Here is a 13568-nt window from a genome sequence, read left to right as displayed (position 1 = left end):
TGCATGTCCTCACCAGGTAGAACCATGAACTTCCGAACTGGGCCAAACCATAAATATTTCAAGGACTCCACCTGAAAACCTAACAACTTGTTACTGTAAGAGACTTTGCTTAATGATGGGCTTAGTAACCAATTACATTCAGCCAAAATTAGTTTTCTGTCATCAATACTTTGTAAACAACCTATACAAACATTCCCTTTTGTCTTTAAAAACCTCTGACTTTTGTTTCCTGGGCGTGTGTGTATAGGGAGGTACTATTTGGGTTGCTGGACAAATCTGTCTCCCACCTTGCAATTGTGAGATCCCCAAATGCTTTTGTTTTTATTGTAGTTAAGTCTCTTTTCTTGTTTGACAATAGTCGTGATGGATTAACTCCCTGGCCAATGGTGATCAATTAAATTTCTAGCCCCTCTCTGCTCCTCAAAGGTTATGGAATGAGAGGGACTGGAAGTTCCAACCTTTCAATCGCATTGTTGATTCTACTGGCAAGCAAACCCCCATCCTAAATTATGTCATTAATATAATAAAAGACACTTTCATTGCCCTCATCACTTAGGAAATTCCAAGAGTTTTAGGGAGATTTGTGCCAGAAATGAGGACAAATAAAAAAATACTAGAATACTTTAAATGAGTGAATTGCATGTTATATGTATTATATATCAATAAAGCTGTTAAAAATTTTTTAAAAAATTGAAAACTGGAAATAAAACCTACAATACATTCTCTATATAGAATTGTTTATATTTTTTAGAAACATGACTGCATAAAGTCTTTATACATCTTTATGTAAGTCAGACTAATATTCACAGAAATATTTCAGGTAATATTCTAATTTTCAGTGTTTGAAGTTTATAGATACTTCTATTTATGAAAATCCACTTCCAAGTTAAAAACACAATGAAAAAGAAGTGGAATAGAAAATTAAAAAAAAAAAAAAACTTTCCTGTTTTACTGCTTTGCTAATGGCCAACCTCACTGATGGGCTTTCCTCAAACATTTCAGTACAGAAAGCCTTTGTTTATGAATAATGGGTGACACAGAGATACACAATATTTAAAGAAAGCTTAAGAACATAATCCCCAAAATCAGGTATCTTGGGATCTGTGCACCAATTACTAGTTTAATAACCTAATCTTTTTTTTTTTTTTTTTGCTATTCATAAATAAGGATAATACAACCTTTTTTTTTTTTTTTTTTTTTGGAAAGGAATTATAAAATGTTACACTAATGAAGCCATGATACAAAACAATGTTATGTAGAAAAGACAGGAAACTATCTCTGCTGTCATTTGAAAACTTTATCATGTCTGTCATACTAATTTGCCTATGATTTCAGAATTGTCACCCTTAAGGTCACTTTTTTAACATTTTTAGAATATTAATTTTACATTAATTGAGTAATAATGATACCTAATGGGTTCACATAGTTAGACTGTCACTGCCTTTCTTACTAAAGGGATAGAACATCTTCTGGCTGCTTTTTAGCCTTTAAAACAAGATCCACCCTACTCTGTAGTACAAAATCAAGTAAGAAGTCATAAACAGGAAGCTACATTTATGAGAGGACTTCAGATGGACTGCAAACGGAAATGATTAGCAACCATGGAGTGACTTCTATATTTGAGGACTCTGCCATACCCTCTTTGTAGTTTTCTTCTTGTGTCCAAAACAACCCTTAAGTTAGGTAGTATGTTCACTATGTAAATGGGAAATTAGAGTCCCATAAGGAGTAAGCAACTTTTCAAACTTAAAAAGAAAATAAACGCTAGAGCCTGAGCTTAAAATCAGATTTGCTTGAGTTAGCACTCTTCTCTCATTATATTTATCATTTACTCAAATGTGCCTTTTTAACAGCTTTGCTGTTACTGTTGTTGATGTTTTTCATCCTTCTACTGGGACTGAAATTCCAAAAATTAAATATTTTCCTTTGAAACAGATATTAAAGCATAGAATTGTTCTGAGGGAAAACAAAAAATTAAGATATATATCTTTTAAAATGTATATAGTATACATCTATTATATATAATATATATGTAATAATACATAATATAGATTTTCCTATTAAAATAATAATTTTATGTATTTTTTAAAAGATCTTATTATTCATTCATTCATTCAGTCATTCATTCAATTTATTTGGGAGACAGTGCACAAGAAAGGCTAGGGGTCAGAGAAGGAGGAGAGAGAGAATTTCAAGCAGACTCTGCAATGAGTGTAGAGCCCAACTGTGGGGTTGATTCCACATCCATAAGATCAAGGCCCAAGCCAAAATCAAGGGTCAGACCTTAACCAACTTAGCCATCCAGATCCTAATTTTAAAACCTACCCCACTATTTCCTTTGTTGCAGTAACTCTTTATATTACTTACCTAAAGCAGAGTGTAAGACTCATGGAGAATACCCCATTAATTGGTCATAAGGTTTAATTAATTTCTATAAAAATAAACATACTGTCATCTATGTAAGCCACCAAAGTTAGATAGAAATGCATGAGAATTGTCTCCTATTAAAAGAATTTCTTTCAAGGAGGAAGCAAGACCTTGGAGGAGTAGGAGACTGAAATATCACTAGGTCCCAGAAGTTCAGCTAGACACTTACCAAACCATGCCAAACACCTACAAACTCAATAGGAGATCAATACAAGAAGAGCAGCAATTCTAGGCACAGAAAATTGACCACTTTCTGGAAGGTAGGACATGCAGAGAAGTGAATCCAAAGTGATGGGAAGAGAGACTGCAGAGGGAGGGGCTGGCTCCTAGCAAGCAGGGGAACAGCAGAGCACAAAATCAGAACTTTCAGAAGTCTGCTCCACTGAGGGACATTACTCCAGAGGCTAAGTGGGGGTGGAGTGCTCGTGGGGACAGTGTGGTCTCAGGATCTGCAGGGTCAAAGAAAGACCTGGGGTGTCTGAGTGTGGCAGAGCTCCCATGTATCTATGCGGGGAAGCCAGCTACAGAGATGGAGCCAAGCAGTGAGCTCTCAGGTTGGGGTTACCTTAAACCATGATCCAAAGCACAGTTGGACCACTGCTCTTCAAGCAGGGACCCCACAAGTGGCAGATCTGGAGACACCCCCTCCTACCTCCTCCAGGAACACATGGCAGGAATCTGCTGGGTTTGGAGAGTCCAAATAGGGCTGTGCACCAGAGATAGAAACACTTGGTCACAGGCTGGGTGATCATAGAGCACGGTCGAAGACTAGGGAGATGGGAGGGATTGACTGCTTTTCTCTGAGGACACACTAAGGGGTGGAGTCCTGAGCTCTCAGCTCCTCTGGGCCAGAGATTGGGAGGCTGCCACTTTCATTCCCGTCCTCCAAATATCTATGGAAAGCATTCAGGAAACAAAAACTCCTGAGAGTGAACCAGAGCAGATTACTTAGCCTGGCCCCTGGCAAGGGTGGTGCAATTCTGCCTCAGACAAAGACATTTGAGGGTCACTACAAAAGGCCCCTCCCCAAGAAGAGCAGCAAGAATATCCAGCGAAGACCAAGTTCACCGATCAAAGAGAACTGTGGAACTCCAGAGATGGGGAAAGCAACACATAGAATTCATGGCTTTTCCCCCATGATCCTTTAGTCTTGCAAAGTTAATTTTTTTTTATTTTATTTTTTTCTAAGTCTATTTCTTTTAATGTATCCTCTTTCCTTTTTTAAGATTTTTAAACTATTTTATCGATATCTTTTTAAAAAATCTTTTAAATTTTCATTATTATAGTGATATTTTATCCCATCATTGTATATAACCTTATTTTTTGTATACATATAGGATGTTTTTTCTTTAAAATTTTGGGATAGAGATTATTCTAATTGATCAAAATATGCCCAGATCTAGGTTATGGCTCTGTTCTAGTCTACAGCCTGATCACATTTTCTTTCTTTTTTTTTTTTCCTTTTATTTTTTCCCAACCAACATGTCTCATCAATTCCTTTTTTTAGAATCTTTTTAAATTTTCATCTTTACAGTCAAATTCCATCCCATCATCATGTTTCCCCTAATTTTTGTATATAAATAACTTTCTCTTTCTTTAAAATTTTGGGAGGTAGTTTCTTCTAAGAGTCCAGAATACACCCCAAATCAAGTGAATGACTCTGTTCTATTCACTGGTCTAATATATATAGAACTCCCCTCAAAATCAATAAAAATAGGTCCACACCCAGTTACAAGTCTTAGTGAAAAAGAAAAAATCCTGAAAGCAGTTTGTGACAAGAGGTCTGTAACATACAATGGGAGAAATATTAGATAGGCAGCAGACCTATGCACAGAGACATGGCAGGCCTATAAATCATTAATGACAAAATAACAAAATAAAAAAAAAAACACATTGACAATAATACAATAATAGTAGAGGACTGAAATGGACAGGATAGCTCAGCAAAAGAACAACAAGGAGAAAAGGCTTGAAATGACACACTGGACCAGATGGACATCACAGATATATTCAAAACATTCCATCCCAAAGCAACAGAATACACATTCATCTCTAGTGCACATGGCACATTCTCCAGAATAGATCACACCCTGGGTCACAAATCAGGTCTCAACCTGTAACAAAAGATTGGGATCATTCCCTGCATATATTCAGACCAATGCTCTGCAGGTAGAACACAATCACAAGAGGAAAGTTGGAAAAAACACAAATATATGGAGGATAAAGAACATCCTACTAAAGAACGAATGGGTCAATCAGAAAATTCAAGAAGAATTGAAAAAATTCATGGAAACAAATGGAAATGAAAACACAACTGTTCAAAATCTTTGGGACCCAGCAAAGGGGGTCCTAAGAGGAAAGTGTATAGCCATACAAGCCTTTCTCAAGAAACAAGAAAGGTCTCAAGTGCACAACCCAACACTACTCCTTAAGGACCTGGAGAAAGAACTGCAAAGAAAGCCTAGACCCAGAAGGACAAGAGAAATTGTAAAGATCAGAGCAGAAATCAATGAAATAGAAACCAAGAGAACAGTAGAACAAATCAATGAAACTAGGAGCTGGTTCTTTGAAAGAATTAATAAGACTGGCAAACCCCTGGTCAGACTTATCAAATAGAAAAGAGAAAGGACCCAAATGAACAAAATCATGAATGAAAGAGGAGAAATCACAACCAACACCAAAGATATACAAACAATTATAAGAACATATTACGAGCAACTATACACCAGCAAATTTGACAATCTGGAAGAAATGGATGCATTCCTAGAGACATAAACTACCAAAACAGAACCAGGAAGAAATAGAAAACCTGAACAGATCTGTAACCAGTAAGAGGATTAAAGCAGTCACCAAAAATCTCCCAACAAACAAGAGTCCAGGGCCAGATGGCTTCCCAACATTTAAATCTACCAAACAATCTACCAAACATTTAAAGAAAAATTAATATCTATTCTCTGAAACTGTTCCAATAAATAGAAATGGAAGGAAAACTTTCAAACGTATTTTATGAGGCCAGCATTACCCTGATCTCAAAACCAGACAAAGTCCCCACCAAAAAGGAGAAATACAGACCAATATCCTTGATGAACACTGATTCAAAAATTCTCACCAAAATACTAGCCAATAGTATCCAACAGTACATTAAAAGAATTATTCACCACAACCAAATGGGTTTTATTCCTGGGCTGCAAGGTTGGTTCAACATCTACAAACCAATGTGCTAAAATACATTAATAAAAGAAAAAAACAAGAACCATATGATATTCTCAATAGATGCTGAAAGCATTCGACAAAGTATAGCATTCTTTCTTATCAAAATTCTTCACACTGTATATACCTCAATATCATAAAAGCTATCTAGGTGAAAACCTCACAGTGAATACCATTCTTAACGGGGAAAAACTGAGAGCTTTTCCCCCAGGGTCAGGAACATGGCAGGGCTGTCCAGTATCACTACTGCTATTCTACATAGTACTACAAGTCCTAGCCTCAGCAATCAGACAACAAAAAGAAATAAAAGGCATTTGAATCAAAAAGAATCAAAAAGAAGTCAAACTCTCACTCTTTGCAGATGATATGATATTTTATGTGGAAAACCCAAAGGATTCCACTCCAAAACTGCTAGAACTCATACAAGAATTCAGTAAGTGCCAGGATATAAAATCAGTGCCCTGAAATCAGATGCATTTCAATGACTCAACAGCAGGGCAAAAGGAAGAGAAATGAAGGAGTTGATCCCATTTACAACTGTACCCAAAACCATAAGATACCTAGGAATAAACCTAACCAAAGAGGCAAAGAATCTATACTTAGAAAACTATAAAGTACTCATGAAAGAAATTGAGGAAGACACAAAGAAATGGAAAAACGTTCCATGCTCATGGATTGGAAGAACAAATATTGTGAAAATGTCTATGCTACCTAAAGCAATCTACACATTTAATGCAATCCCTATCAAAATACCATCCATTTTTTAAAGAAATGGAACAAATAAACATAAAATTCATATAGAATCAGAAAAAACAACAACAACAACAACAAAAAATAGCCAGAGGAATGTTGAAAAAGAAAGCCAAAGAAGGTGGCATCACAATTCCAGACTTCAAGCTCTATTACAAAGCTGTCATCCTCAAGACAGTATGGTACTGGCACAAAAACAGAGACACAGATCAATGCAACAGAATAGAAAGCCCAGGAATGAACCCTCAACTCTATGGTCAACTAATATTCAACAAAGCAGGAAAGAATGTCCAATGGAAAAAAGTCTCTTCAAAAAATGATGTGGGAGAATTGGACAGTGATATGCAGAAGAATGAAACTGGACCATTTCCTTACACCACACACAAAAATAGACTCAAAATGGATGAAAGACCTCAATGTGAGACAAGAATCCATCAAAATCCTTGAGGAGAACACAGGCAGCAACGTCTTTGACCTCAGCCACAGCAACTTCTTCCTAGAAACATCGTCAAAGGCAAGGGATTCAAGGGCAAAAATCAACTATTGGGACTTTGTCAAGATCGAAAGCTTTTGCACAGCAAAGGAAACAGTCAACAAAACCAAAAGACAACTGACAGAATGGGAGAAGATATTTGCAAACGACATATCAGATAAAGGGCTAGTATCCAAAATCTATAAAGAACTTAGCAAACTCAACACCCAAAGAACAAACAGTTCAATCAAGAAATGGGCAGAAGACATGAACAGACACTTCTGCAAAGAAGACATCCAGATGGCCAACAGACACATGAAAAAGTGCTCCACATCACTCAGCATCAGGGAAATACAAACAGAAACCACAGTGAGATACCACCTCCCACCAGTCAGAATGGCTAAAATTAACAAGTCAGGAGATGACAGCTGTTGGCGAGGATGTGGAGGAAAGGTGAACCCTCCTACACTATTGGTGGGAATGGTAACTGCTGTAGCCACTCTGGAGAACAGTATGGAGATTCCTCAAAAAGTTGAAAATAGAGCTACCCCACAACCCAGCAATTTCTCTGCTGTGTATTTACCCTAAAGATACAAATGCAGTGGTCCAAAGGGGCACATGCACCTGAATGTTTATAGTAGCAATGTCCACAATAGCCAAAGTGTGGAAAGAACCTAGATGTCCATCAACAGATGAATGGATAAAGAAGTTGTGGTATATATATATATATATATATATATATACAGTGGAATACTATGCAGCCATGAAAAGAAATGAAATCTTGCCATTTGCAATGACATGGATGGAACTAGAGGGTATCATGCTAAGTGAAATAAGTCAATCAGAGAAAGACAATGATCATATGATCTCTCTTATATGAGGAATTTGAGAGGCAAGGCAGGGAGTCGTGGGGGTTAGGGAGGGAAAAAATGAAACAAGATAGGAGACAAATCATAAGTTTCTCTTAATCTCAGGAAACAAACTGAGGGTTGCTGGTGGGTTAGGCAGAGGCATAGGGTGGCTCTGTTATGGACATTGGGGAGGTTATGTGCTATAGTGAGTGCTAAGAAATGTGTAAACCTGATGATTTCCCTGGGGCAAATAATACATTTTATGTTAATAAAAATTAAAAAAGGGGAGCACCTGTATGGCTCAATGGGTTAAAGCCTCTGCCTTCAGCTCAGGTCATGATCCCAGGGTCCTGGGATCGAGCCCCATATCAGGCTCTCTGCTTGGTGGAGAGCCTGCTTCCCCTCCTTCTCTCTCTGCCTGCCTCTCTGTGTGCTTGTGATCTCTGTCTGTCAAATAAATAAAAATCTTTAAAAAAATTAAAAAAAAATAGGGAGTCAGCAACATTAAAAAAATATTCCTCTCTACTGGAGTTGGGCAATTTAAATTCACATGCCATGCTCTGGGAGAAATTTAAAATCATATCATCATTATTGTTATGTAAGGCATTTACAATTGATATCTAATAACTATAATTATGAACTGCTTTGAGAAAAAAATTATGAATGAAATTATAAGAATTGACACCCATGATTCATCCAGTTTTTTCAAAGTATAATACCTTTGACAATAAAACCCCTATATATAGTGGGATTCAAAGCTGATAATGAAGACAAAGATTTAAAAAAAAAGTGCTTACTTAATTAGTTACACATTTGAAGTATAAAGTCAGCAGGTGGTAGATTTAGCTTATTATTGTTTTTGTTTTTAATTTTTCAACATTATTCCTGAAAACTGTAGAGAAAGAATTTGAATTTTTTGTTGGCATCTTTCACCCCTACGATATATCTTCTTGTATTTTTCTATTACTTAGAAGCAAAGAAAACTTTCTAAAATTTAAAAAAAATAAGTGCTCTTCTGGACAACTAGCAGATAGTTTCATTTTTTAAGTATTTTTTATAAATTATTCATATAAAATTTATGTACAGAACCAATATGATTATAGTAACTACTACTTGTTTTATTTGTATTTATCCTGTTTATAAGAGAAATGAATATTATAATAATGCCATACATATTCATAAAGTAATGTTAAAAGATTATTTTCATGGTGTCGTCATTTACCATTTATGCAGCAAGGCTTAATGGCCTCTGTATCCAAAAATAATCTGAAAATTGCAGGCTTTGGTGAATAAATTAAGTCCTTTATAAAGAAAAACTGGAAAGGTAAGGATATGTAGAATAATAAATGTCATATATACTGTTTAAAAATTAGATTGTAATTCATATTAAGAAGATGGAATGCAATTCTGTACATTCATTTCCTATCTGATTGTATCTTATCTTTTTTAAATGTTAATAAGTGTGCCAGAATATGTATGTATATTGGGAAAAAAGATATGTATTCATTACAATTAAATAACAAAGTGGATTTTTCACAAATTCCAAAATATTACAATTACTAGCCCTCCCAATGCCTGTCAGAATAGTTTGACACTCAGAACAGACATTATATTTGCACATTTAAAATTTCTATATTAATATGGGTAGGTTGACTAGAGCAAACTTTTTCATTAAAAACAGAAAAATTGTAAATGTATCTTTTGAATGCAGCAAAAATTTGTAAAATATTTTAGTTGTGAAAATTTCCTTCTGAATGCCTCCATAATTAGCATAACTGAGAAATGTGACATATGGGATATAAAGAACTCAGTGATATATCCTTGGTCCTTCTAATGTGTTTAATATCCTAATTATTATTTCTATAAAATAAATAATACATAATTCTCTACAATACAAACTTCACCTAATAATTGGTCAATATATTTTAAACTTCAAGTATATTGTTAATTTACTAAATTAAGATAGCAACTAAAAAAAAATAGCAATTATTTTCTATTTTTCTAACTCATTTCCTCTCCTAACCCCTCTCCAATGGTTCAGAATCTCCAGCTTTGATCTTACTTGCCTTCTACTTTTCTTCATCATAACCCATGTCCTCACTTTTCTCCTTACCCAGCTTAAATTTTAAAGTACTGATTATAATCACTCCCTTTTGAGTTACTATTCATCACCCTCATCTGGTAAACCTCAAGACTGGTTAAATCCAACTGTTTACTTATTCTGTGCGCCCATCCAACAACTGAACATAGTTCATGATTAGTAGATAAGTACACTGAGTCTTAATCACTTTAAATTCTTGACACCAACCTCAAATGAATTATTAATTCTGTCACTAAAGAGTTACTAGTTCAATCAATCTTCCTGATGATTATTTTAAAACTTCTCCTTTCTCCTCAAACCTGTATATTCTCCACCACCTCCAATCCTGGTGATGTTCCTAATAAGTATTTCATTGAGAAAATAGGGGGAAATCTAAAGAGGACTAGCACTAACTGACAATCACATCTGTCCATCTGTGTCTGGGACCATATTCTTTGCTTTCCAGTCAGTTACTAGAGGTTAAATATACAGATACTACTGAATTACATTCTCCCTTTCTACAAAAGGTCCATTTTGTTTGGTTTTGTTTTTCATTTGATTTTGTTTTTTCTCTTTTTACATTTTCTTCTAGTCTGTTCCCTAACTATAACTGAAATTTTGGAAGGAAGTCAAGGAGAGAACAAGAAATTTCTTGGCTTGTTCTGTTGTAAGCAGGCTTCTTACTCTTCAAATCTTGCAGATTCTTAAAACTCCTTCTATCCTGGATGATTTTCAAGGTTCTTCAAAAATACCTTGCTGGGTTCTTCTAACCAAAGATCCTTCAAGGTACCTCTCCTTCATTTGGATACTTTTATCTCAGCTCCACACTCAGGCATTAGTTGTAAAATTCCCTCATTTTCTTAGGCAGTATTCTTTGATAGGACATTGAAAAGATCCTATGCCAGATGCCTCTTCCACTTTACCTATCTCTGGTTCACAGGAAGCAGTCACATATTCCCTGTTATCAGTGTAAATGTTCATTTCCTATTACAGGTCTCTGGCTTCTCCCTTTTAGTCTGCCATAACCATTTTGATTGCATTAAGTGTCAGTCCTAGGTTTCTCCAGCTACAGAGAATGTATATTGGGCTTCAGGAATACTTTAGGTCTCAGGTGACCTTCAGGGACTCTCCACCTCTCCCTTTTGTACTAACAGTATAGTACTCTATATAAGTTGTAATTGGCTATTGCTATGTAACAAACCATTTTAAAACTCGGTGGCATAAAAATTAATTCTATTGTATTCGAAGATTCTTCAGGTCAGGAATTCAGACATCACACAATGGGGATGACTTTTCTTGCTGTGATATCTGAGCCTTATCCTGGGCACACTTGGAATTGGGACATGACTTGATCATTAGAATATGGAATCATCTAGAAGCTGCTGTGGTTTTTTTTTTTTTTTAAGATTTATTTATTTATTTGACAGGTAGAGATCACAAGTAGGCAGAGAGGAAGGCAGAGAGAGAGAGGGGGAAGCAGGCTCCCTGCTGAGCAGAGAGCCCGATGTGGGGCTCCATCCTGGGACCCTGAAATCATGACCTGAGCCGAAGGCAGAGGCTTTAACCCACTGAGCTACCCAGGCTCTAACCCTAATGTGGCTTATTAATTGGGACCACAACTGAAGCTTTTGGACAGACACTTAATTTGGCCCTTCTGGTGGCCTCAGGGTAGTTGGACCATAAACATTGTGGTTTAGGTTCCAAAATTCGTATCCTAGGTGAAAAGATGGAAGCTTCATTATCTGTTATGGCAGAGCCTCAGAAAACATGTAGTGTCACTTTTGCCACTTTTATTGGTTACAAGTGAGTCAGAGTACTACCTGGATTCAAAGAATGAATTAGACTTTACCTCTACATGGAGAGTGTCAATGTACTTAATGTATATTTGGGAAGGAGACATTATTGCAGCAAAGTTTGGAAATACCATAAAGTGCATTTTCTCTTAAAATAATGTGACTAAATCTTTTCTTCAAAGTTCATATCTTGGCTTCTTTTATAACTTTGTCTTGACTATGAGGTCCAACTGTCATGGAATATGTTATTCATTTCCTTAGTAAATTCTGCATTTTGAAGTGAGTGTCACCTACCTTTGGTATGCCATGTCTTATTATAAAATTTTAACACCTTGTTATAAAAAAAAAGAAAAAAAGGATGTAGTTCTTTCACTCTCTTCTGTCCTCATTCACCTGGCATCATCCTCTAGACATATAAGTAAAGACCTCTCTGCATGATTCTCAAAATAGACTGTGTTTCTCAGCCACAAGAACAGGAAATCTTCCCTTTTGCCATGTTTTTAAGAAGTTGAGGAAAGACTTGGTTCTTTGAGCTGGAACTTCTAAGTTTTAGTACTAAGGATCTGATGACCATAGCAAGAAAGTTACAAAACAGAGAAACAAAAAGTACAATAACTTAAGTAAGACAAATAGCTTTCTTTTCCATAAGATGTATCAGAATAAAGCAACAATCCTTTTTTCTCATTTTTTTTGTTATGTTATGTTAGTCACCATACAGTACGTCATTAATTTTTGATGTAGTGTTCCATGATTCATTGTTTGCATAGAACACCCAGTGTTCTATGCAATCTGTACCCTCCTTAATACCTATCACCTGGCTCACCCATCTCCCCATCCCCTTCCTTTCTAAAACCCTCAGTTTATTTCCCGGAGCTGTAGTCTCTCATGGTTCATCTCCTACTCTAATTTCCCCCTGCTTCATTTTCCCCTTCCTTATCCTAACATCCTCTGTGCAATTCCTTATGTTCCACAAATAAGTGAAATCATATGATAATTGACTTTCTCTGTTTGACTTATTTCACTTAGCATAATCTCCTCCAGTCCCATCTATGTTGATACAAACAACATATGATATATGACATATGATGCAAACAACATGTTGGGTATTCATCCTTTCTGATGGCTGAGTAATATTCCATTGTGTATATGGACGACAATCTTCTTCATCCATTCATCTGTTGAAGGGCATATCGGCTCTTTCTACAGTTTGGCTATTGTGGACATTGCTGCTATGAACATTGGGCTGCATATGGTCCTTCTTTTCACTACATCTGTATCTTTTGGGTAAATACCCAGTAGTGCCATTGCTGGGTGATAGAGTAGCTCTATTTTTAATTTTTTGAGGAATCTCCACACTGTTTTCTAAAGTGGCTGCACCAACTTGCATTCCTACCAACAGTATAACTGTTCCTCTTTCTCCACAATTTCTCCAACACTTGTTTCTTTTTTTCTGTGAATTTTTGCCATTCTAACTGGTGTAAGGTGGTACCTCAATGTGGTTTTGATACAACAAAAGTTGTCTTAAGGGGGAAATACATACCCATCCAAGCCTCACTCAAAAAAATAGAAAAATCCCAAATACACAAAGTATCTTTACACCTTAAAGATCTGGAGAATTAATAACAAATTTAACTTAACCCATGTATGAAAAGGAAAATAAAGATTAGAGCAGATATCAATGAATTAGAAACCAGATATATAATAGAACACATTAACCAAACTGGAAGTTGGTTCTTTGAAAGAATAAATTGATAAGCCACTGGCCAAACGTCTCCAAAAGAAAAAAGAAAGGACCCAAATTAATAAAATTATGAATGAAAAGGGAGAGATCACAACTAACACCAAGGAAATGAATACAATTATCAGAAATTATTATCAACAGCTATATGCCAATAAATTAAGCAACCTGGAAGAAATGGATGCCTTCCTGGAAATCTATGAACTACCAAAATTGAGGCAGGAAGAAACTGACAAGCTGAACAGAC

This window comes from Enhydra lutris, unplaced genomic scaffold (genome assembly GCF_002288905.1).
Source record: "Enhydra lutris kenyoni isolate GAN:26980312 unplaced genomic scaffold, ASM228890v2 scaffoldscaffold14, whole genome shotgun sequence".
NCBI classification, from domain to species: domain Eukaryota; kingdom Metazoa; phylum Chordata; class Mammalia; order Carnivora; family Mustelidae; genus Enhydra; species Enhydra lutris.
Note: the sequence above shows the minus strand (reverse complement) of the source record.